The 23,281-nt window shown below is 46.6% G+C and overlaps 1 protein-coding gene across 2 annotated transcripts in view; it reads right to left on the reverse strand.

The window, feature by feature from the left end:
• hivep2a (HIVEP zinc finger 2a) overlaps positions 1 to 16,321 on the reverse strand; it is a 56,628-nt gene extending 40,307 nt beyond the window's left edge. For both annotated transcript variants that reach the window (XM_037448752.2, XM_037448750.2), the window contains exons 1-2: positions 15,848 to 16,321; positions 8,307 to 8,354 (exon numbers count right to left, since the gene is read on the reverse strand). The gene's annotated coding sequence lies outside the window, so the exon portion shown is untranslated. The remainder of the gene's footprint in view (positions 1 to 8,306; positions 8,355 to 15,847) is intronic.
• Between the last annotated feature and the right edge of the window lie 6,960 nt (positions 16,322 to 23,281).

Genomic DNA, 23,281 nt, shown 5'->3' on the forward strand with positions numbered 1-23,281 from the left:
CTGCGGCGCTTCATGTTGCTCGCACCACATGTCGCCCCCCCCCCCCCCCCTCCCGGGGGGTCAGTACAACGTGCACACACACACACGCACGCACACAGGCTGACACCGTCCTCGTGGCCGAGGACAGAAGGGAGAAGGGTCTACGTGGGGACGGCGTGTGTCGGGGGGGCGTTTGACGTTGGCGACCACTCGTCTGGTTTCTCTCCGCCTCGGGGACCGCTTGTCCCTCTCAGGCTCGCCCCCTACCAGTCTAAAGTTACTCGGGGGCAGTCCCCACGGAGGGTTTGGGTTACACAAACTCTGAGGACGGAGCTGTCAATCACAGCCGCCCGGGGAGAACTGACCCAATGGGTTTTATTGTGGTACTCGGTGGGATTTAACCTCATAAAGGTTAGTAATAACAAAGCATTTATCCATAAGGACAAATATAAGCATATGACAATAATAATGAAGTTATAACATTAGTATTGTCTGTTTCAGTGAATTAAGCTCCAGCTGGATGCACTGAGCTCTCAAGAGGAGAAGCTGCCAGGCTGCATGTGTGTGTGTGTGTGTGTGTGTGTGTGCGTGCGTGTGCGTGTGTGTGTGTGTGTGTGTGTGTGTCAGTCGGCCAGCGGTTCGTTAGCTAATCAGTGAGCTCGTTTATCTCGTTAAGCTGTGATTGATCTGCCAGCTGATGGAGCAGCGCGGCGTGTGTCTGTTTCACGTCGGATGAAGCGAGCAAATCGATAGCAACAACGCGGGGAAGAGTTTAACTGTTACGCAACTTCATCTGCTGGCAGGAACTGGACAAAAATATGAAAACCATCATTACTTTTCAAGGGTGATAAAAGTAAAAAGACTAGCACATGTTGTTCAATCGCTTGGAGCCAAAAGAGAAAAATGAAGATACAGTTTATCTAACTTCTGATGTTTTACAGACTGATCAAATAATCTGTTAATAAATAGTTATCTTCCCCCCCCTCGTTAGCTCATCAGGATCCTTTTTAAAATATTTTCTTTGTTTACATGGAAGATGTTTCTAGAAACCAATGATTGAATGAGTTTTTTTATGTAAGGCGCTCTCGTTCCGAGCTCCGTCTCCTTTACTGCTGCAAGTAAAGAAGGAAAAAAAACAACGACGAGTCAGCGACTGCTTCCCGACAAAAGCAGGTTTTCGGGGCCCAAAATCGCCCCGAGGCCGCGTGGGAGCTTCTGCTGCCTTTCAGGGGGAATTCCACACATTCCCCACAAGGAGAAACTGCCCAGGACGACCGCGGGGGACCAGCAGCTGTACACCAGTGCATGCTGGGAGAAACCCAACTGGAGGCTTCTTCTATGCTTCAATCAACCGCACACACACACACACGCGCACACACACACACACGCGCACACAAAAGCTGCCTGTGCTTTCACCTTCAGCCTCTCCCCTGTGATGCAACAGCACAGCGAGGGCAACGAGAGGCCAAACTACACAAATCTGGCTTTCCTCATCTGCACACACACACACACACACACACACACACATCTTTCTGCATTTCAACTGCACCACTTAGTATCAAATATGCATCAAATTATATAATAGAGAGTCTTATGTAACAGACTGTATCCCCTTCCATGCCCCTGTGTGTGTGTGTGTGTGTGTGTGTGTGTGCGTGTGTGTGTGTGTGTGTGTGTGTGTGCGTGTGTGTGTGTGTGTGTGTGTGTGTGTGTGTGTGTGTGTGTGTGTGTGTGACTAATGAAGCCAATCTTTGACGGGGCAAAACACAGACACAGAGAGGAAGAGGAGGAAGAGGAGGAGGGAGAAACTGATTCAGCTCCTGAGAACAAAGGAGAGGAAGAAAGGGGAGGAGAGGAAAGGAGACGCTTAAGGAGGTGGGAAGAGGAAGTGAGGAAAGGGGGGATTCAAACCAGCAACCTAAAAAGTGGCTCCTGTCACTCACATGCACGACACGCAATGCATTGTGGTCTTTTTATTCTGTTGAATGTCTGGTCTGCTGGACGCTGCAGTGTGTGGCTGCTGGAAACATCTGGACATGATGTCACTTCCTCTGCGTCTTACTGGTTTTGGGAAACCGGTTAAAATGAGTGATAAAATAATAACAATGTCCCCTTTTCCTCCTGCATCTTCTCCTCCTGTCGTCTGATCAACTGTTAAGTAAAAAAATAACAAATCTAATTTTTGTAACTTTTAACATTGTTATTATTATCTGAACCACAGTCTTTGGTTAAGAGTCAAAATGCATAATTTTGTTCCACCTTTGTCCATCTAATTCTTCACCTTGTTTGTACCATTAATCATCTGAATCCTCCTAAATAAATAAAGAGTCAATTAAAATAAGAAGAATAGAATTATAAATACCGTAAGGTGATCTAACCTCAACATTGAGGTCAAAGTTCATAAAGGTCAAACCAGAAGGGAAGTAATGCTCCGGAGGTCGTTTACTGAAGGTCCTAAATATCTGAAATGAGAGGCCTTAAGAGGCTCTTCACTTTCACACTTCCTCCATCATGTGCTTCACTTTCATGTGAATTACACATTTTTTCGGAACCATCTCGTATTTACATTCTGTTTTTTATGTGAATGTATTTGCATAGATATTTCTGTCCCTCAGCCGAACGTCTCCGGGGGGAATTAAGACGGAGCGGAGAAATGTACCGATGACACGAGGCAGTGAGATGAGAGATCACACACACGCACACACACACACACACGCACACACACACACACACGCACACACACACACACGCACCCGGCTGACAGCTGCGTCTGATCCTCTGTGTGTAGTTTAAGTTAACAGAGAGGTCTAATATCAGCCAAATCCTGTCACTGACACTGTGTGTGTGTGTGTGTGTGTGTGTGCGTGTGTGTGTGTGTGTCACAGCATGGAAACACACGTCAGGTACAAAGACTTCAAACTCAAACAGCGAGTATATATTATTTAAATATAAGTGTCTGTTAATTCGCCGGCTGAAGGACTGAAAGTGAACACAGAGTTAAAAAGGAGGATCTGTTTGGGATTTTTTTTGGCACGTTGGGATCAAAGAGGCGACAAGGAGAAGGAGGAAGATGAAAGGATGACAGAGGAAAACAAGCGAGGAAAGAGGAGACAAGATTAAAAGGAAAACCTGGAGGAGCAGTTTAAGAAAGGAGAGAAGGAAAGGAGGACAGATGTTCATGGAAGGAGGGGTGGAGGTAGGGAAGAGGAGGGAAGAATTCTGAGGATGGATGAAAGGAGGAGAAAAGGAAGTAGAGGAGGAGTCAAGCAGAGGAGTGAGGAGGTGAGTTAAAATGAGGTGGATTGGGAAAGGAGGTCAAATAAGGAGTGAAAGGAGAAAAGAAAACTTGAGACGCGGGAAAAAGAGGAGATGTTTGAGAAGGAAAAGCGTGGAGGAGATAAAAAAGGAAAGGAAGAACTAAGACGAGGAGAGAAGAGGAGGAACACAGGAGGAAAGCTCAGAGGAGGAGGAGAGGGAAACGGACGATGGGAGGGTGAAAGGAGAACAAAGCTTCAACACTGCTTTTTGGGGAGAATTTAAGATGTGGGGATTAATTTCCTCTGTGAGGTGACATTTGTCACCAAAGAAAAGTCACACTTTCTCCTGCGTGAGAAACGTGTGAAATGAAAACCCAAGAATTTCACAAGAGAAACATCAACGATCCAGTTTGAATCCTCCCAAGGACTCGAGATGTTAGAACATCAGCCACCAAGAAGATGCTTTCTCCCGGCCCTGAAGATGTGGACTCTTATTAACACTCACTCTGTGAGAGCCCCCCCCCCCCCAGGTAGCACACCTTCCTCCACACTTAAACACTTGTGACTGTACACGTCAGCCTGCTCTTTCTTCCTCTTTGAAGAGCTATTTAGATTTTTTTTTCCCGCCCCGCTCTCAGCCCTCGCCGCGTTTGCTCGCCGTAATCCCCCCCCCCCCCCCCTGCCCCCCTCTCCCCCCCACTCATATGACAAGGTGCTAGCCAGCTGCGCTAGCTTTTAAGCCTTAATACCCTGAGTATGAGTGAGCTAGCGTGCAGCTAATCAGTCTTAATGCCACGCATATGGAGTTAGCTCCGGAGATGGCTAGCCGCTGTAGCCGCGGCTAATCCAGGAGCGAAGCCCAATCCCGTTTTCCCATAATATGTCAATTTGAGAAAGTACAGCATGAGATTAAGATTAGAGGAAGAGAATAAAAATAGAGCTGTGAGCATGTTGTTTGGGACGCACTTGGACGACGGCTTTTGTCCCCGTTGATTCCGCCAAATCTATTTCATAAAAAAGGAGGAATAGACTGAAACAAATAGTGTAAATGTGTTAAAAGGGAGGGGAGGAAAGGAGCATTTGCATAATCTGCCCCGAGCCGACGAGCCGCGGTGAGAGAACACAGAGTGGGCGGACTTCCTGTGCGCAGACAGGAAGTGACGTCACGCTGCAGCGGGCACAGGAGCCGCTCTTGTCTCCGAGTGCCGCTCTGTGCACGAGAGCTTCGACCCGGAGCACCTGCTGCTCCCCCCCCCCCTCCGAGCCGAGGAAATCACAGCCTCCTCTCCCACTTCCTCCCGCTCCTCCCCCTTCCGCCCCGTCACATGGTACGAGCCCGAGCGCCAGGGCGCTGACACGGGCCATGATCTCCCTCCCTCCCTCCCTCCCTCCCTCTCTCTCTTTGTTTTGGGCAGGAAGCCACCGACTTGCACAGCAGAAGCGAGCCACCTGTTCCTCCCTGGCAGAGGAGATCATGGAGGGATGGAGGGAAGGATGAATAGATGAAGGCGGGGCGGGGGGGGGGGGGGGGGGGGGTGACACGCAGGGGAGAGAGGTGAAGAGGAAAGGGCGCGATGATGGAGAGGAAGGGAGTGAGAGGAGGAGGAGGAGGAGGGGGGGAGAAGGCAGGCGATGGAGGAATACAAAGGGAGGAGGAGAAAGATAAGCATAGGAAGGAAGATAATAGGGAGGAAGAGAAGGAAAGATGACAAATGGACAACACGGTAATGATAAAAAGGAAGTAATAAGAAGGAAGAGAATAGGAGGGATGAGTAAAGGGCCTGAGGCCAATGAAGGGCCAAGAGGTGGACTAGAAGGAGAGGGGAGGAAAAAGGAGGTGAGGAAAGAAGGACGAAAGTGGACAATGTAGGAAAAGGAGGGATGGAGGTGGTGAGGAAAGGATAGAAGGATGATTAAAGAGAGAAAGAGAAGAGTTAGAGGAGAGGAGGAGAAAGATTAAAAAACTAAGTGAGAATAAGTGAAGTTAACTGAAGGGACGAGGCCAAAGAGGAGGGGAGGGAAGGAAATGTAAAAAGACCTCAGGGAAGGATTGAAGAACATGAGACAAAAGGAGGAAAGAGGAATGAATGAAATGGGACCACTATGGAGGAGAAGGATGAAGGAGGGGGAACCGAAGAGTAGGAAGGAGGAGAGGAAAGGAACAATGGCGGAGCAAAAGGATGCTGAAAGGGAGGGAAGAGGAGGCGAAGGAGGCGATGGTCCTCCCTCCATTCATCCCTCCATCGCCTCCTCCCACAGACGTCGTAACAAACGGGTTTATGAATGAAAGAACCACGACAGTCAGTCCGGTGTGTGTGTGTGTGTGTGTGTGTGTGTGTGTGTGTGTGTGAAGGGTGAGAGCTGCACTGCCGAGGTGCCCTCGAGCCAGAGCCATGTGACCCATGTGCATGACAACCAGTTACATTACACGTCATTATGTACTGATCAATAAGGCATCAAACACCTACGCACTGCAGAAATACACACACCGCTCCACCTGTGTGCAGCATATACTCTGTCACACACACACACACACACACAGGAAGCGTGCAGGCTGCAGAGGCAGCAGAGCTGTCATTTGCAAAAGGTACGGATACGGAAGCGAAACTAAACTCCTTATTGCTCCACTTCGTACTCAGACACACAACCACACAGTGTCTCTGTCACACACACACACACACACACACACACACACACACACTCACTGCTTTCCATGACATTTGAATGCACAAACAAAGAGACCTTTGGACTAGTGACTACCTGGAAGAAATAGGAACCAAACTAACTGCTGTTGTCTCGGCAACATTCATATCCCATAATGCCATTCAAATTCTGACGCTCTGTTATCTCACTTGTGGTTTGTGTACACACACACACACGCGCACACACACACACACAGCATGTACAAAGGGGGAGAAGATGCTCATCCAAAGGTCCTTCATTTGGACACAGCTGTTAGTTGATACGCGTGATCATCAGTCTGCCCTTCTGTGTGTGTGTGTGTGTGTGTGTGTGTGTGTGTCCGTGTGTGTGCATGTGAAACTCACACTCCGTGTGATGCTGTCAAGGGCACAGCTTGCATCCGTTGTACCAAGCCGACGTCGCCATGGAAACAGAACATACAATTCTTCCTCTTCACCTGCCTTTTTTTAATTTCTCCATTTGGACATGTTAATGTGTGGGAGTGGTGTGAATGTGTGTGTGTGTGTGTGTGTGTGTGTGTGTGTGTGTGTGTTTCAGTCCAGTTCCTGCTCTGCTTAAGCCAATCGGTGAGAGGAAACTAATATGAAGCTCTCATTGGCTGTCTGTCCACTACTGGTCCTTCATTGTGCTTCTCCATGTACCGACTCTGTGGTTACCATGGCGCCCGCATCCATTTGGTCCCCCATCACTCTCTCTCTCACACTTCATTCATTGGTAATTCAGTTTGGTCATTCCTCTCTCCGGATTACCATCACTGAGAAGAACTTTTTGACTTCTCGGTTGTTTTGAATGCAATTACACTGGACCGTTGTGTGGTATTTGTGGCACTGTAATAATTGTTAACACTTTGCTTTGTGATGACACATCAAAGGGAAACCCTAAAAGCAATCAAAGAGCGCAGAGATCCGTCCAGCCCAGTAGGCCATCTTCCCTGTAGCCACTGGCGGGGCCCACAGAGCGGTCCTGCTGCCACCTGCTTTAGACTCAACCCAACCGCAACCGCGTCGTCCGGCCGAAAGCAGCGGGGGGGGGGGTCGACTGCGGCGGGTGGGCATACGGCACGTTTTGTCGTTTTTTAATTTGGAGGACGTGTTGGCATGGCGACGCGCTTCCCGTCTGTCTGAACAGCTTGGCTCAGTCTGAAGCAGCCGTTGACGATGGTAACCTTCCGTGTCCTCGTAACCCCCCGCGCCCCCCCCCCCCCCCCCAACATCACACGTTCATGCATCTTACAGCATGTGCACGCTCTGCAAGCACTGACGCACATCCTGTGCAGGTTTTCTCTCCAAAAGAAACGACACTGCGTGAAGTTCAAAGCTTCGGCGCCGCAGATAGCGATCTTTTCTTCCACGTCATCCACACACTGAATGAAGAGGGACAGAATGACATAGTTGATCGCCGTGGATACGAAGCCGCCTGTTGCACAGGAAGAGAAAGTGACACCGTTCACGAACCCGCCGTTTCTATTTCTGCTCTCAAGCCTGCACACGTGTGGAAAAAGGAGATTCTCCATCCTGCGCTCTGCTTCTTCAGCCCCGGTGATCAGCAGCTTCACTCTAGTCTCCCCTCGTCCTGGTGGAGGCTCTGTGACCTTTGACCTCCCGGCTGTCGCTTGACGTTTTAACTAAGGAACATAGAAAGTGAGGCTCGTTCTCACGGACCGCCTGGACTCTTGAACCCTCTCGACCTCTCGAGGTCTATTTCCCCCCTATGATCCAAACATTGGAACCTTTGATGCTACTCTGCTGCTCAGTGAGGGACAACAGAGGCTCCACGTGCTGTAAATATGGAACTATTCACATCCATCGGTGGTTAAAGCCTCTAAGGTTCATCCCAAGTCTCACTGAGCGGTATCAGGGGAATGAGTTGGAACAATTTACTTACATTACATTACATCATTACATCCTCATCATTAACTCAAGCCTCTAAACTACAAAGATTTCCATGGCTGTTTGGGGAGGAGCTGAAATATCAACTTAACATGCCGTCAGGAACGTGAGAGTGATTCTTTCTCATTCTCGCTCTTTACTTTTTCCATTTACACTCCGAGCCGAGGTCACACATCCAGTAACGAAGCTGGCCGGTTGCCCCGGCAACGGCAGGAAACAGCGAGAGTAGTTTTGGCTAAATGAATTCAGCTCAACTCTCCTTGTCTTACCGTCTGTTTCTCCATGAGAGCCCCCCCCCCCCTTCTCTCGCTCGTGACAAAAGGATCGGCCACTTTAAATCATAATGAAGGTTATTATTCCCACGACCGCCCTTTTTCCCCCATCATTTCCTCCATTACGCTCCGTCGGAAAAACCACCGGAATAAGTACTCACATCATCTTTTACCCCCCCCCACACACACACACACACTGATCCTACCTGGTGTAAGATCCCCTCTGGTCCAGGTTACTGAGCTGCTCACAGTCCCTGGGGGCAGAGAGAAGAGAAAGAAGGGTGATGAAGTTGCTTTTATAACACGTTACCAGAGACATTATAAATAAAAAGTAAACAGCTGCCTTTCAGCACAAAATAGTTGCAGCCACCAAACGTTTTGTGTCACATTTCATCCGTCTAGAGACAAATAGTCTCCTACGTGCATGTAAACAGCATCTCACTCACATCGCTCATGACTCCACCTTAATGTCCGGTTGTGAAAACTCGCATTGACTCAAAAGGATCATTTGGGGGATTTACGTTTTTTCATCGTAGCTAAAAAGCTAAAATGTTCTTCGTGTTACTTTGAGTGGAACATGAACAGCTACTGTACATTATCGCTGAATGAAGCACCCCACGTGACTCGCTCTCAACCAATCAGAACGCTGGATCTATCGGAACTAAGGGAGCAGAGGAGTCGCCCCCTGCTGGTCACTACACAGAATGCAGCTTTAAGGCATGTGGCCGAGTGGCGGTTGCTGCCTGGGGGGAACATAGTGGAAACATGGAGACCCTTCAGCATCACGCCACGTAACGGTTTGAAAGGTCAAAAGGTCACATCGCAGCAGTTAAAACTGATGTCAGTAAAATAAATGACAGAAACAGCCACTCATTTCTGCAGCGGCGACCTGCTGGTCCTGTGGATTTTAATATAAAAGGCCCAGAAGTCTGTGTTGTTTTCTTGGCGGATGCTGAGCGTCTGACTGTGACACTTCAAACCTCTTTGAGGAATCCAACGATAAACAAATAAAAGCAGATGACACTCCGTCTTAGACTTCCAGATCACTCGTGTCGTCCGTTTGTCATCTTGATTTTCAGTTTTCTTTTGTCACCATTATCTTTTTTGTTGTTTCAAAGCCCGTCGGAGTTTCTGTTCCGTCTCCCCCGCTGAGATTGGGATTCTTTTCATCCGCTGATATTATTCGAAGCGCTCTCATCTTTTGTGTGGATATGCAAATAACTACAGCAGCGTCTTCATTGAGCCGATAAGGGAGCGGGAGCAGCATTAGTACTATTAGTAGTACCATTGTTCTTAGTGTCATAATAGTAATTATCTCATTTTCAATTGTTTTCTAATGAAAAGTCAGGGAAGAAAAAGAAAATGCCCAAAGCTGGTGATTATAATGTCATAGTAATCAAAACAATAAAATAATGAACGTCTAAATTAGTGCTTTGATTGTGTTTTTTTAAAAGGATTTTAAGAGTTATTGAAACGATTCAAACTAGATATATTCATTCAATATGTTAAAATAAGTAACCAGTCATAAATGGATTTCAACCTTCTTCACATGTGGCTGTACGCTGTCATCCATTTCCCAAAGTACCCCCCCCGTCCCCATTTAAAGGCCCGACCTCAGAGTTCAGCTGACGTTACGCGAGTCACTGCGAGTGAAAGTGAGAGTTTCTCCCTGACAGAAACTACCAAGAAAACTAAACCCACAAATTAGTCGCAGCAAAATGTTTTTCAGTTGCGGTTTCCTTTCTGTGTGAATATTTGATGAGTAAACAAAATGTGGATGTATGCTAATACAACGCCATTAATCAATTATTATTACTAGTATTACATGTGCTATTAAAGAAATGTTCAATCTACTATTTGAATTTGCTCTGAAATCTTTCCTCAAATCTAAAAAGCATCTAAAAAAAGTCTTTGTTTAATCGGCCAACATGTAAATAGAGTTTTCATCGTTTGTGTCGGTCACCACGGCAACAATAATCCCACCAAGCCACTTTATTCAGAGGGTAAAAATGTTTTTTTCCTGGGAGCCCGTATGCTGCTGTGTGAGTGTTCCTCTATGTGTGTGTGTGTGTGTGTGTGTGTGTGTAGCAGGTTGTGTCACTCAGGTTTTTTTGATGACAAAACACTGTGTAGCTCTTACTGTCTGATGCATAAATGCATGAAGGAGACTAATCACAAGCTGCTGAGGAAGTAGGCCGGTTCGGGGAGAGGTCTCTCAGCGACGCACACAGACACACACACACACACACACAGACACACACTGGTCACCTGACAGCCGCTCCCCTTTGAGCAAAGGGAGGTTGGGTATCAATGGCGGCCTCGTTCCGTGTGACACACATAAATAAACAAGTTAACACGCACACTCTCCGGAGCATGTGAGGAAAACCACACGACACCTCCCATCCAAAAGGAGGCCGCTCGGTTGGCTGGTGAGGAGCGAGGTGGTCTCTGATTGGCCGAGGACTTAACCGAAGGTAGAGGTTGTAGATGCTGAGAGGGGGAGATTCCTCTTAGTGCAGCTGAGATCACACACACACACACACACACAGACACACACACACACAGCTGGAGAGACACACTCCTCTCACCCATCTCCTCTCCTCATCCTCCTCCTTTCCCTCCTCTTCCTCTTTCTTGTCCTAGTCCTCTACCCCTCTTCTCCTTCTCTTCCTCTCCCTCTCCCCTGCTTCCTCTTCTCCTCCTCGTTTGCTCCTCTCACTCTTCTTCTCACTGCTACTCCTCCTCCTCCTCCTCCTCCTCCTGTGTTTTCCCCACTTCTCAGCTTTTGTCACCTCTCCTTGATTCTTTCTCTTCTTTTCTCTCGTCTCCTCCCGGCTCCAATAGTTTCCATTCTTTTCTTTTTTTCCTTTCTCCTCTCTCCTCCTCATCCTCTCCTCGCTGCCTCTTACCTTCTCTACTCCCATTTGCTCCTCAGACGTCGCCACCCTCCTCCCCCCCCCGTCCCCCCTCCAGGTGTTCATACCCCACCAGGTATAAAAACCCGACCCCGGGGGGACCGTTGATCAGGAGGAGTCGAACGATGCGTTAGCTTTGTGTGCGAGCACGCCTCAATAATTCAGCCGTGGCTGTCAGGACCTCGCTCACCAGAGCACTCTCAGGTTCCTGTGCAGCTCTCAGGTGATCGCACACACACTCACACACACACACACACACACACACACACACGCGCACACACACTCTCATTCAGTGAGATAAACTGATCAGATGAGCTCCTGTTTATGCTTTGATTTCATTGGCCGTTCCCTTCAGGGGAATCAGCAGCAGCGCTACGTTGTGTTAGGTTGCGTTGTGTGCGTCTATAAAAGATGGCCGCCATGGTCACTTTCTGTAAGTTTAAACCCATTAACTGTCACTTTAAAACTCCACAGCAGCAGAACATCAAAAGCTGAAGTAGCTCATCAGTGTGTACAGACAGACTGGAGGGATGTGCAAGCTGTGATGAGAGACGCACTGTGTGTGTGCGTGTGTGTGTGTGTATGTGTGTGTGTGTGTGTGTGCGTGCGTGTGTGCGTTACTTCATCCCACCATGCCGTACATCTACGTTAACCTCCAGCTATGATGTCTGCTCTGTGTTAATTGACAGCAAATGCAAACGCAATCCCATCTGATGCAAAAGCCTGCGGGGAGAGACGGAGACACAGAGACAAGGAGACAAGGAGACATGACGAGAAGCTGGTTGATCGGAAAAATGTCCATCGCAAGGACAAAAGCGTCTGTGGACAAGATCTAATACATCAAGATCCTTTGATTTCAGGATGTTATGAATATTATAGATGAGTCCTCTATTGTCCTTAGATCAGCTCCCCTGTCCCCATAGAAGCCTATGAGAAAATGACTCTACTTCTGTGTAGTGACCAGCAGGGGGCGACTCCTCTGCTCCCATAGACGTCTATGAGGAAATGACTCTACTTCTGTGTAGTGACCAGCAGGGGGCGACTCCTCTGCTCCCATAGAAGCCTATGAGAAAATGACTCTACTTCTGTGTGGTGACCAGCAGGGGGCGACTCCTCTGCTCCCATAGACGTCTATGAGGAAATGACTCTACTTCTGTGTAGTGACCAGCAGGGGGCGACTCCTCTGCTCCCATAGACGTCTATGAGAAAATGACTCTACTTCTGTGTAGTGACCAGCAGGGGGCGACTCCTCTGCTCCCATAGACGTCTATGAGAAAATGACTCTACTTCTGTGTAGTGACCAGCAGGGGGCGACTCCTCTGCTCCCATAGACGTCTATGAGGAAATGACTCTACTTCTGTGTAGTGACCAGCAGGGGGCGACTCCTCTGCTCCCATAGACGTCCATGAGGAAATGACTCTACTTCTGTGTAGTGACCAGCAGGGGGCGACTCCTCTGCTCCCATAGACGTCTATGAGAAAATGACTCTACTTCTGTGTAGTGACCAGCAGGGGGCGACTCCTCTGCTCCCATAGACGTCTCTGAGGAAATGACTCTACTTCTTACTTCAATGCAGCGTGATGTTAAAGCAAAAGATGCTTTATGGCGGGGCTACATACTGATTGACAGGTTACCAGAGACGTATCTGGCGTCTCTACGTCCTCTTCAGTCCACATATTCAAACAGCCTACGTCACAGTAACTACGTCCACTCCTGACACACACTACAGCTACTCCATTTTCAGCCGTCATTGTCTCATCTCACCACACAGCGTTGGTGGGACAGTGATTACTGCTGTCCGACCGCAGGTGTTTCATTTCAATAATTGTACCTCACACGCACAAAAAAGCGAACTAATTTCATATTTAGTGCAGAAAATCAACTCACACCTCTTGCATGTTCTCAGTACGCCTGTCCACTCTGGTAAGTGTGTGTCTGTGTGTGTGTGTGTGCCATCTGAAGCGGCGGTGGGACAGATGGTCCGTAGGCCGGTCCCCTACGTGCACGTTCGCCACGTGCACACGGCCGTGCACAGAATGTGTCCTGACACCATGTGACCGACACACATTCAGGACAAAGTTTCCGCACGTGGCTTTTTCTCAGACAGCCTTCGTCGGTGCTGCCTCTCTTTACTTCGGCTCCACATTTTCCTTCCACGGCTTCACATTGTTTCTAAAAATAAAACCTTCGGTGTTTAAAGTCGGCCAACCACGGACCATAAACGCACACAGATGTCACAAAACACTTGAGAACGTGTGAGAATAAAACCCACTGTTTAGGGAAGATTTCCAGGGATTATTGATCATGTTTATCCAGTACTAGTGAGTCACGTTTATTTGTATTTTGAATACTTTTATTTCTTAAAATGTATTTCCTTATTTACAGCCCTGGCAACATTTGCTATGAAGTATCTTTTTAATCAATGAACCATATCAACATTAAGTTTAATTATGACACCACGTCAAAATTGGACTCTGGCAGCTCTGCAGTTTAATTTAATCTCTTTATCCCGACGTTTAACAAACAAAGAAAGTTCTCCTGTATTTAGAACATAGTTTGTGAAAACAACCAATAAAAATCTTGTCAAATTTGAGATATTCTGTCTGTAGATAAATACAAACTTCCACCAGCTGTGAAGGAGGTAGTTTGGCAATGCTAACAAGTGAAGTTCTTAAAATGTTGAAGAGGCCTTTATCATGTCAATTAAGATAAGTGATGGTGGATATTACCCAATATTTTTAATCAGATGAACCACTAAAGTCAGCTGGTAATTTTGTTGACTAAACCTCACAGCTAGTTGGTCTTCTTTACTAAAGCTAACGTTGGTTTTCTTTACTAAAGCTAACCTTGGTTTTCTTTACTAATGCTAACGTTGGTTTTCTTTACTAAAGCTAACGTTGTTTTTCTTTACTAAAGTTAACATTAGTTTTCTTTACTAAAGATAACTTTGTTTTTCTTTATAAAGTTAACATTAGTTTTCTTTACTAAAGATAACTTTGTTTTTCTTTATAAAGTTAACATTAGTTTTCTTTACTAAAGCTAACGTTGGTTTTCTTTATAAAGTTAACATTAGTTTTCTTTATTAAAGCTAACGTTGGTTTTCATTGCTAACGGTAACATTAGTTTTCTTTACTAAAGCTAACGTTGGTTTTCTTTACTAAAACTAATGTTGGTTTTCTTTGCTAATGGGAGGCTACTTCGACGCTTATTGCCAGTGTGCCAGAGCTTGTTAGCCGCACCGTTAGCGGCTAACCATCGGAGGCTCACTTCAGGAACATCGTGATACGTTCAAGTCTGTTCAGTGAAAATCAGAACATTATAACTTATCGTGATGTGTTCACAGGTAATAGGTAAAATGTATATTTGGTGATCAAATTTTACAGTTTGAAGGAGATGTTATCACAACAACGCAAATATTTGTTTTAATAGATTGAAGAATACAATATCTAATTTCCTTATCATTTGAATTGTGTGTTTTTGGGGGAAAAAAATTTAAATTTCTATAAAAAAGTACAAGGATAACATTTTCAATTTGTTACCGTTTACAAACTGAAATATTTTTTTAGGAAAGTGACAAAAATTATCTTTAAAGACCAGCTGCTATAATCAAACAAAAAAAGCTATCATCAATAATAATCCAAAGTTCTTAAAGTTATATTTTCCTTTGCGCTGATCCAAACCATGAGTTTTATGATCCGCAGCACCACAAATCCTCATCGTTAATGCCTGCTTTAAATCTGCTTCCTTCCACTTATCAAACATCAAAGAACCCAAACAGACATGTCGGCAGCAGCTGGGCAGCACAGAGTTCCTCAAACTCCCCCCCCCACACACACACACACACCCTGGGGCGTCCTCAAGCGACAACGACCTTTGACCTCTGACCTCACTGTTGCTCTCCTGCATGGGATCACAGGATTATGACGCGCAATCAAAAAGACTTGCGACGTGCTCCAGCGACACGGCTGGATATGCATTAAAGAGAGAAGTTGTTGTTGTTTTTTATCAACGGGCTCGTTAGAGAGACGGAGCAGCAGGGCCGGGCCGTGCGTCGCAGTCTCCCCGGCCGGGGCCCCTCTCTAGACGGCAACACGTCATGGAACATTCCCGGAACCAGCCAGGCACCACCCACCTCTCTCTCTCTCTCTCTCTCTCTGTCTCTCTCTCTCCCTCACACACAAACATAGGAAGCGAGCAGTGAGCATAAAAGATAAAGTCTCACCTTTCTGCGTTTTAAACTCTTTTGTGACATTAGGAGACACACGCGCACGCACGCGCTCGCGGCAACAAGCCTTCTACTTGAACATTTTAATGTCATGTCACACTGGTCGCTGCAGCGACAACAGGGAAACACCAACCAGAGGTCACGGCTGCAACTCACTTTTAGAGCTTATGGAGGTTTGCACCTGAACTTTTATGAGCCCCCCCCCCCCCCCACACCCCCACCTCCAGATGCGGGCCACAGCTGGTTTGCACAAATGCAGAACAATAAAGAAATCCACCTTCCTGGGGCTCAATCCCACCTCCGAGCTTCCACTTTCACGACCCCCCCCCCCCCCCTTCCTTCTCTGTGTCTCTCCCACCGGCCCCTGCAGCCAGCCACGGCCGCGCAGGCTACTGCGAATTCCTCAGGATATTACGCAACCCGGGTAATCTGCATGCAATGCGATGCGTGCGCGGGGTATTCCCCCTGCACGGCCTTGCCCTTATAAGCTAAACAAAAAGCATCAAGTGCCGTGGAGACGGACCGTAATGTCCGCCGCCGCCGCCGGGGACGCGTCGGCGTGACACAACGCGAACAAGCTTTCGTTTTCTCGCCGCCGCGCGCATACCTTCCGTCCGCGCTCCGGTCCGCGCGTCTCCGTGCGAAGATGACAACAAGCGACCCGCCGGTGACAGGGGGGACCCGAGTCCGGTCGTCCGTTCGGAGAGGGTGGCGGGGGGGGGGGGTGGGGGTGAGGAAGGCAGCCAGCGGACGAGTTGTTGAGGAAATCCAGAAGAGTCGCAGCGGTGAACGGGGGGAAAAAGTTGCGCGTAAAAATGGAAGAAATCCTCTCCGCCCGGGTCTCTGCTGCCGGGAGCTCCGCCGCTGCAGTCAGACAGACACTGAATGTGCGCGTCCGACTCGTGTTGTCAGCGTGTGCGTGTGTGTGTGTGCGTGTGTTGTGAGGGTGAAATCAGGAGACACACGCGCGCACACACACGGTCGCACACGGGGGGTTATTCCAAACGCCACTTCCCAGAATAGCAGCAGAGAGAGAGAGAGAGAGAGAGGGCGTGTATCTGTGTGCGCACACTGCGTGTGCGTGTGTGCGTGCGTGCGTGTGTGTTCATGTGACGTCGTCGGATCCCCCAGCGCGCAACCAGGGCAGAGGGAGGGGCGGGAAGGAGGATCAGTGGCCGGAGAGGAGGCTCTGTCTGCCGGCAGGGAGAGAGCAGGGTTCCCCGGTCACCTCTGGAGAGACCCGTCCTTCTGTCTGCCTGCCTGTGTGTCTGTGTGTATGTACATTCACTCAGATTTGTGGGAATAAATATATTAAATCAAAAATCATAACATCCTTATTGGTATCATTGTTTATTTTATTATTGGATTAGCTAACAACAAGATGACTCTACAAAAAGTATATTTTCTATTTCAACTTATAATAGACTATAATAGTCTGATTCAAAAAATGAGCTGATGAGCCCTCATCAAGCCATGAATATTCAAATGTTTTTGTACACATTAAGCAAACAAGAGATTAGCATATTAATTAGCATATTAATAAGAGCGATAATGAGGTAGTTTTAATAGTTTTCTTAGTACAGAGATCTGAGTGGTATCAAGTTTCTCATCCAACCTTGAAGATCAAAGCTAATGTTGAAGAGGCCGTTATGTCAAGTGCTGGTGGATATTACCCAATATTTTTAATCAGATGAACCACTAAAGTCAGCCCGTAATTTTGTTGACTAAACCTCACAGCTAGTTGGTGTTCTTTACAAAAGCTAACGTTGGTTTTCTTTACTAAAGCTAACGTTGGTTTTCTTTACTAAAGCTAACGTTTGTTTTCTTTACTAAAGTTAACGTTGGTGTTCTTTACAAATGCTAACGTTGGTTTTCTTTACTAAAGCTAACGTTGGTTTTCTTTACTAAAGCTAACGTTGGTTTTCTTTACTAAAGTTAACGATGCTTTTCTTTACTAAAGCTAACGTTGGTTTTCTTTACTAAAGTTAACGATGCTTTTCTTTACTAAAGCTAACGACAGTTTTCTTTACTAAAGCTAATGATGCTTTTCTTTTGTGGTGGGGTGGAACGCAGCCTTTCGGCTGGCTCCTCCCCAGCCAAACGGCCAATTAAGAGCAGGCCTTTAAAAGCACCTGCCGTCAGGGCCTCAAGCACCTTTTGTGTTGTGCTGCACGGGTATGTTTGGTGGTGTTGGTTTTTTAATGTCTCTAAATCCATATACTAACAGGAACCTTTTGTGTTGTGCTGCACAGGGACCCTGCTGCTGTTTTGCTCAATTCTATTTGGTAATGTGTTCTCTACTTTGTTATTTCTTTGTTGTACTGTTTCTGGTGGTTTTATTGCTGTGTTTTGTTTGCCGTGTTAAGTAGACTTGAGTTTGTTTGTTTTCTTGTAGTTATTAGAATTTACTGTGGTTTTATTGCTTTGTTTAAATAAAACCTTTACTTAAATATCAACTGGTCTCTGCCTATAGCCCACAGTAACTTATCTGCGTGCCTTGGGTGTTTTTCGATAGTTCGTGGGTCCCCAAGTGGCGTTGTTGACTCTTTCCCCTAACCCCCCCCCCCCCCCGTCACAATCTACTAAAGCTAACGATAGTTTTCTTTACAAAGGCTAACGATGGTTTTATTGACTAATCGCCTCAATGACACATTCCTCCCATTAACTTCATTTACAACCTCCTGGAATTTATAGACAATAATTTATTGTTCTAGATGTCGGGTCATGTAGACGTGGCCTTAATGATCTAATAAAACATTACACCGATATTGATAAGGACCACTCTGTGGTTTTAATGGCGTTATATTTTTAAACAAATGCGACGTATAAAAAGATAAAATGCCTAATCTAGGCATTCAATTTACGTTTAAATATTCAAGTAAACTTTTACAAAAGACCAACAAACGTCCATCGTATTAAAATGTTAAAAAAACAGATATGGGAGAGCTGTTCATGTGGGATGATTTATTTATTTATGCGTCTGCATCTGCCAGTAAGCACGAGAATAAGATATAAGAATGAATAAGATGTAAGGTGAGTCCTCAGTATTCAGGCAGCAGGGCTCAGGGTCCTTTCATCTGGGAAACACATGCAGGAATACAGAGGGGCTCATTTTCAGCTCATACATTCAATCTGGACTGATAAAGCCCCCTGTCCCCCCTTTGGACAGGTTCAGTTGGCTTTGTGCCGATAAACTGCATCCGAGCAGAACAGGTGGCCGGTCCGTAAGCGTCACAGGTTCGATTCCTCTGACCATGGCGATGACCAAGCAGATGTGCGGCCTCCTTCAAGAACCATTGTACCCCATGGGCATCCGCTCCACCGTTGTCCTTGGAGGGGGGGCGGGGCTCACTGATGGAGCAGAATATAAAAAAATGTTTCAAGTGAAAATTCACAGACAGACATTGGACATTTTCACCATTAAGAGCAGCATTTAATAAGTATGACTTGAAATAAACACGCAGTTACTCATTTATTATCAAAAGGGACGTGAATGTATGAAGCCACCTTTTAATCTGCCAGCTTCCTGCTCTTTGACGACAGGTCCTGATGAAGGCGGCCATGGCTCTGACCTCCATGCCTCCTTTGTTGTGTGTGTGTGTGCGCGCGCGTGTCTGTGTGCGTGCACGTGTGTTTGTGCCAGCGGTAAGTGGATTAACGTCGGCCGTCTCCCGTGTAAGCGGCTCACCGGGATGTGACCTCGTCACCGGTGACCCTGCGGAGTCCCCATGGCGACGCCGTGGCAACACGATGCCATGGCGACGGAAAGAGCCGCGCATGCGGCTTCTGATGTGGCCGATTTGCATCTGCTTTTCATTCCCAGACGAGGAGCGTGTGGACCGGACAGATGCGCGCGCGTGAACCTCGACAACGGCGGCAGAAAACCTCCCGAATGTCAATATTCAAATCATGATTTCATCTTCAACAGCAAATCTGCCCACATGACTCATTGCTGTGATAATTTGCCCAGCGGCTGTCATTTTGATGAAGCGCAGTTATTTTCCCTCCTTCGCCGTTTTGCTTCGGCCTCCATCCCTTCTCGTGGATCCAGGATGTTATTGATGTCAACATGTCTCTTTGGAGGGTTCACATGAAAATGACTTCAGCTCACTGATCACACGAGAACAAAATAACTTTAGGGACAATCTTAGAAATGAGACTACAACAAGATAACGATTTGAATAACAAGTATGATGCAGTGTTGTAGAGACCACCGAGGACGAGTCACAATGGAGACCAAAACGGTTCGGAGACGGATTCTTTTATTCTTGGGTCTCGTTAGTCTTACCTGGGGACTCAATCCGTCTCGGGACCTGAATTGGAACCCGACCGTGGGTTCTTCAGTCGTAGGACCGGAAGGGTCGGGATTTGGAACTCGACCTCGGCCTCGTCATTCTTGACCTACGACTCAACTCAGTAAGAAATGAATACAACACTAAGTGGAGCTTTGGGAGGGAGAGCTCATTGCCAAATGCAAGCACAAAGATAATGCTAATTGCCTGTAGCTGCTTAGCATTATCGCGCATTAGCATGACGTTTGGAGTATCAAGCGAGGCAACGAGCGAGGCCACGAGTCAGAGGAAGTGATTCATGTGTCACGCTTTACTTCTAAGCCCTTCACTGGAACTCTAAATCCTCTCTCCATTGTTTGCATTTACCGTACAGAAAGAAACGCGCTCGTGGACGAGGAACCTGCTGAGTAGCTTTTTGAAGTTGTGAATAAGAGAGGTGGGCACGCACACACACACACGTAGACACACACACACACACACACATAGACACACACACACAGGCAGTCGCCTCGGGCTCTTGTCCTGGAGACAAACTGTAACACTCTGCAAGACAAAGCACTTCTGTGACAGCTGACTGATTACTAATGCTTACTCATACACTCTCTCTCTCTCACACACACACACACACACACACACACACACACACACACACAGGCCGCTCCCCTCACTGCCACACCTAGTCCTGGTCCGACTCTTTTACATGCACACGCACACATTAACACTGGATACCTTTCTGTGTTCTGGTTCTTTTATACTGACACATTAATCCTTGTCACCGTGGCATTCCGCCTCTCTCCCCCTGCACGCACACACACACACACAAACACACACACACAACCGCCGTCATCAGTGTACTGAGGTGTGGCCCCAGTGTTACATAAGAGCTGGAGGGTAAAGGTCAAAGTACCTGGCAGATAGCAGTTTTAACAGGTTCTTCAAAGAGAGAGGGTGTGAGCTCAGATTGAGAGGTCAGAGAGAGAGTGACACCAAACACACACACACACGTATGCAGCCGCGTCACAACCAGTTGTTTGGCTAAACAGCGCCCCCTACTGTATGAAATAATAATATATATTCTATATATTTTACTCGTATTTATTGGCATTCATTCCTCAAAACTACTATTTTGTTTTTTCTTTTCTTTACCGAAATATGAATTTTCTTAATAAATCTTTTGAATTTTTTTCCATTATTCTTTCATTACACATTTTGGCAAACAAACATTTCTGCTTTCTAAAAATGTCTTTTTCGAAATATATATTTCTTTTGATTTATTTTCAAAATATTATTTTTTCATTTGTTTTTTAAAACGACAATCCATTAAAATAAATACAAAAATGCCAACTTCATGAACCCACAGCGCTGACTCAGTGTGTGTGTGTGTGTTTGTGTGTGTGTGCGTGTGTGTGTGTGTCTGTGTGCGTGTGTGGGTGCGTGTGAGTCGAGAGGCTTATTTACACACACACACACACACACACACACACAGACACACACACACACACACACACACACAGGGGTCAAAACATTCCAGCATTTTCCACAGAAACTCTTCCAAACCCAAGCTATAATCTCTGTGACATCCAATTGTCTTGTTGACTTCGTGAAGACGGGGATTTGCAGCTCTCTACTTCCTGCCGGCTTCATTGATCTGGATTAAAAACGATGAGCCAGTCACTCTGGAATTCCCACATCGGCCTCGTCAATAAAACCTAACGAGTGATCATTTGGGCGAAGCCCTGCCGGCTGGCACAACGTCAAAAAACGATAGCAGAGGTAATTAAACGTCTTGGCATTTTGAAGGGCCACGCCACCCATTTGACCGTAAACACAAGTGAAAGCAGACTCTGGAGTGTCTGCGGTCTGGAAGCCTGGAGTTTGTTTTTTTAACTTTGGCCATTGTGTTTTTTCAACATTTTGGTTTTTGTGAAACCACAAGAGGGTGGAGCTACAATGAGTAAAAGAGAAGGACCAAAAGGTTACAACTAATTCACTAATAAACATCATGCTGCATTGAAGAAGACTTGAAACTAGAGACTGAGACCATAAACTCATGTTTACAATGTTTACTGAGGGAATAAATCAAGAGAGAAGTAGAGTCATTTCCTCATAGACGTCTATGGGAGCAGAGGAGTCGCCCCCTGCTGGTCACTACACAGAAGTAGAGTCATTTCCTCATAGACGTCTATGGGAGCAGAGGAGTCGCCCCCTGCTGGTCACTACACAGAAGTAGAGTCATTTCCTCATAGACGTCTATGGGAGCAGAGGAGTCGCCCCCTGCTGGTCACTACACAGAAGTAGAGTCATTTCCTCATAGACGTCTATGGGAGCAGAGGAGTCGCCCCCTGCTGGTCACTACACAGAAGTAGAGTCATTTCCTCATAGACGTCTATGGGAGCAGAGGAGTCGCCCCCTGCTGGTCACTACACAGAAGTAGAGTCATTTTCTCATAGACGTCTATGGGAGCAGAGGAGTCGCCCCCTGCTGGTCACTACACAGAAGTAGAGTCATTTCCTCATAGACGTCTATGGGAGCAGAGGAGTCGCCCCCTGCTGGTCACTACACAGAAGTAGAGTCATTTTCTCATAGACGTCTATGGGAGCAGAGGAGTCGCCCCCTGCTGGTCACTACACAGAAGTAGAGTCATTTCCTCATAGACGTCTATGGGACCATGAATGTAGCTTTAAGGCTTCACTTAAGAGATCTAAAGTTGAAAGACTGTGAGTCCAGGTAGAGAGAAGGAGAACACACAGGCACCACTAAAAGAGTACGTTTTGACTTCTTATCCATCAGTTCAGTCCAAGTTCAGTTCTTCAAACGTGAAAATATGGCCATTAAGTCTCTTTTAGATGTTACAACCATTGACAAAAAATGGTTTGTTAAAATATGTCGTCACTTGGTGTGTTGTAGACGAAACGGAGCCTTGTCAGGACTAGATTTAAAAAAAAAGATAAATCCAATTTAATGTCCGACCTCAGCACGAGGCCATCCATCTGAGCCGTAACAACACTCTGACCTGAGAAGCAGTGCAGCGTCACCGTGGCAACAGCATCACCTCTTTCCTCGCCTGATGGATATCTTTTTTTACATTTGTATGAGGGTCTATTAGGCTCTTTGTCTCTTTGTGTTTGAATCCGTTTGTTTCTATGAATCTACTGCGACCCTCGGTCAGTTTACAGTACGATGTGGACAGTTAAGATCAAAGATCATCGGTGCCGCGCTGCTGGAGACTCAGGACCCGCTGCAGGGAAGGGAGTACCGGGAGGCCCAGAACCAGGACGGAGAGGGGCCGACTGTGAGACCCTGCGAGAGAACGAGAGGTTTTTCTTAAGGGACCGTGGCGAGAAGAGACACTACCACTTTAGTCCACAGGGGGCGACAAAAGGCTACTTTACTGCATGTACTTAATGTATTACTCATAACTCTGTACATTTTATTCATGCTTCGCCCCCGTTCAATACTACATTATTCTGTGCACACGGCAAATAATACACAATGCATGGTATTCAAATAATACTTATAAATAAAGATTACACTGCTTTACAAGGTACATATGGCTGGTAAACAATGATTAAAACAATACTGTATATAGTTAACATATTATACAGCACTGAGCAAAGAAACAACATATGAGGAATAATAATAATAATACAAAATAAAAATAAATATTAATCATATATGAAATAACCGTACTTGTATTGTACCCCCCCCCCCCCTCCTTCCCGCCCTCCAAGCCCCTCCCCCTTGCATCA

Source organism: Pungitius pungitius, chromosome 20, assembly GCF_949316345.1.
Source record: "Pungitius pungitius chromosome 20, fPunPun2.1, whole genome shotgun sequence".
NCBI lineage: Eukaryota > Metazoa > Chordata > Actinopteri > Perciformes > Gasterosteidae > Pungitius > Pungitius pungitius.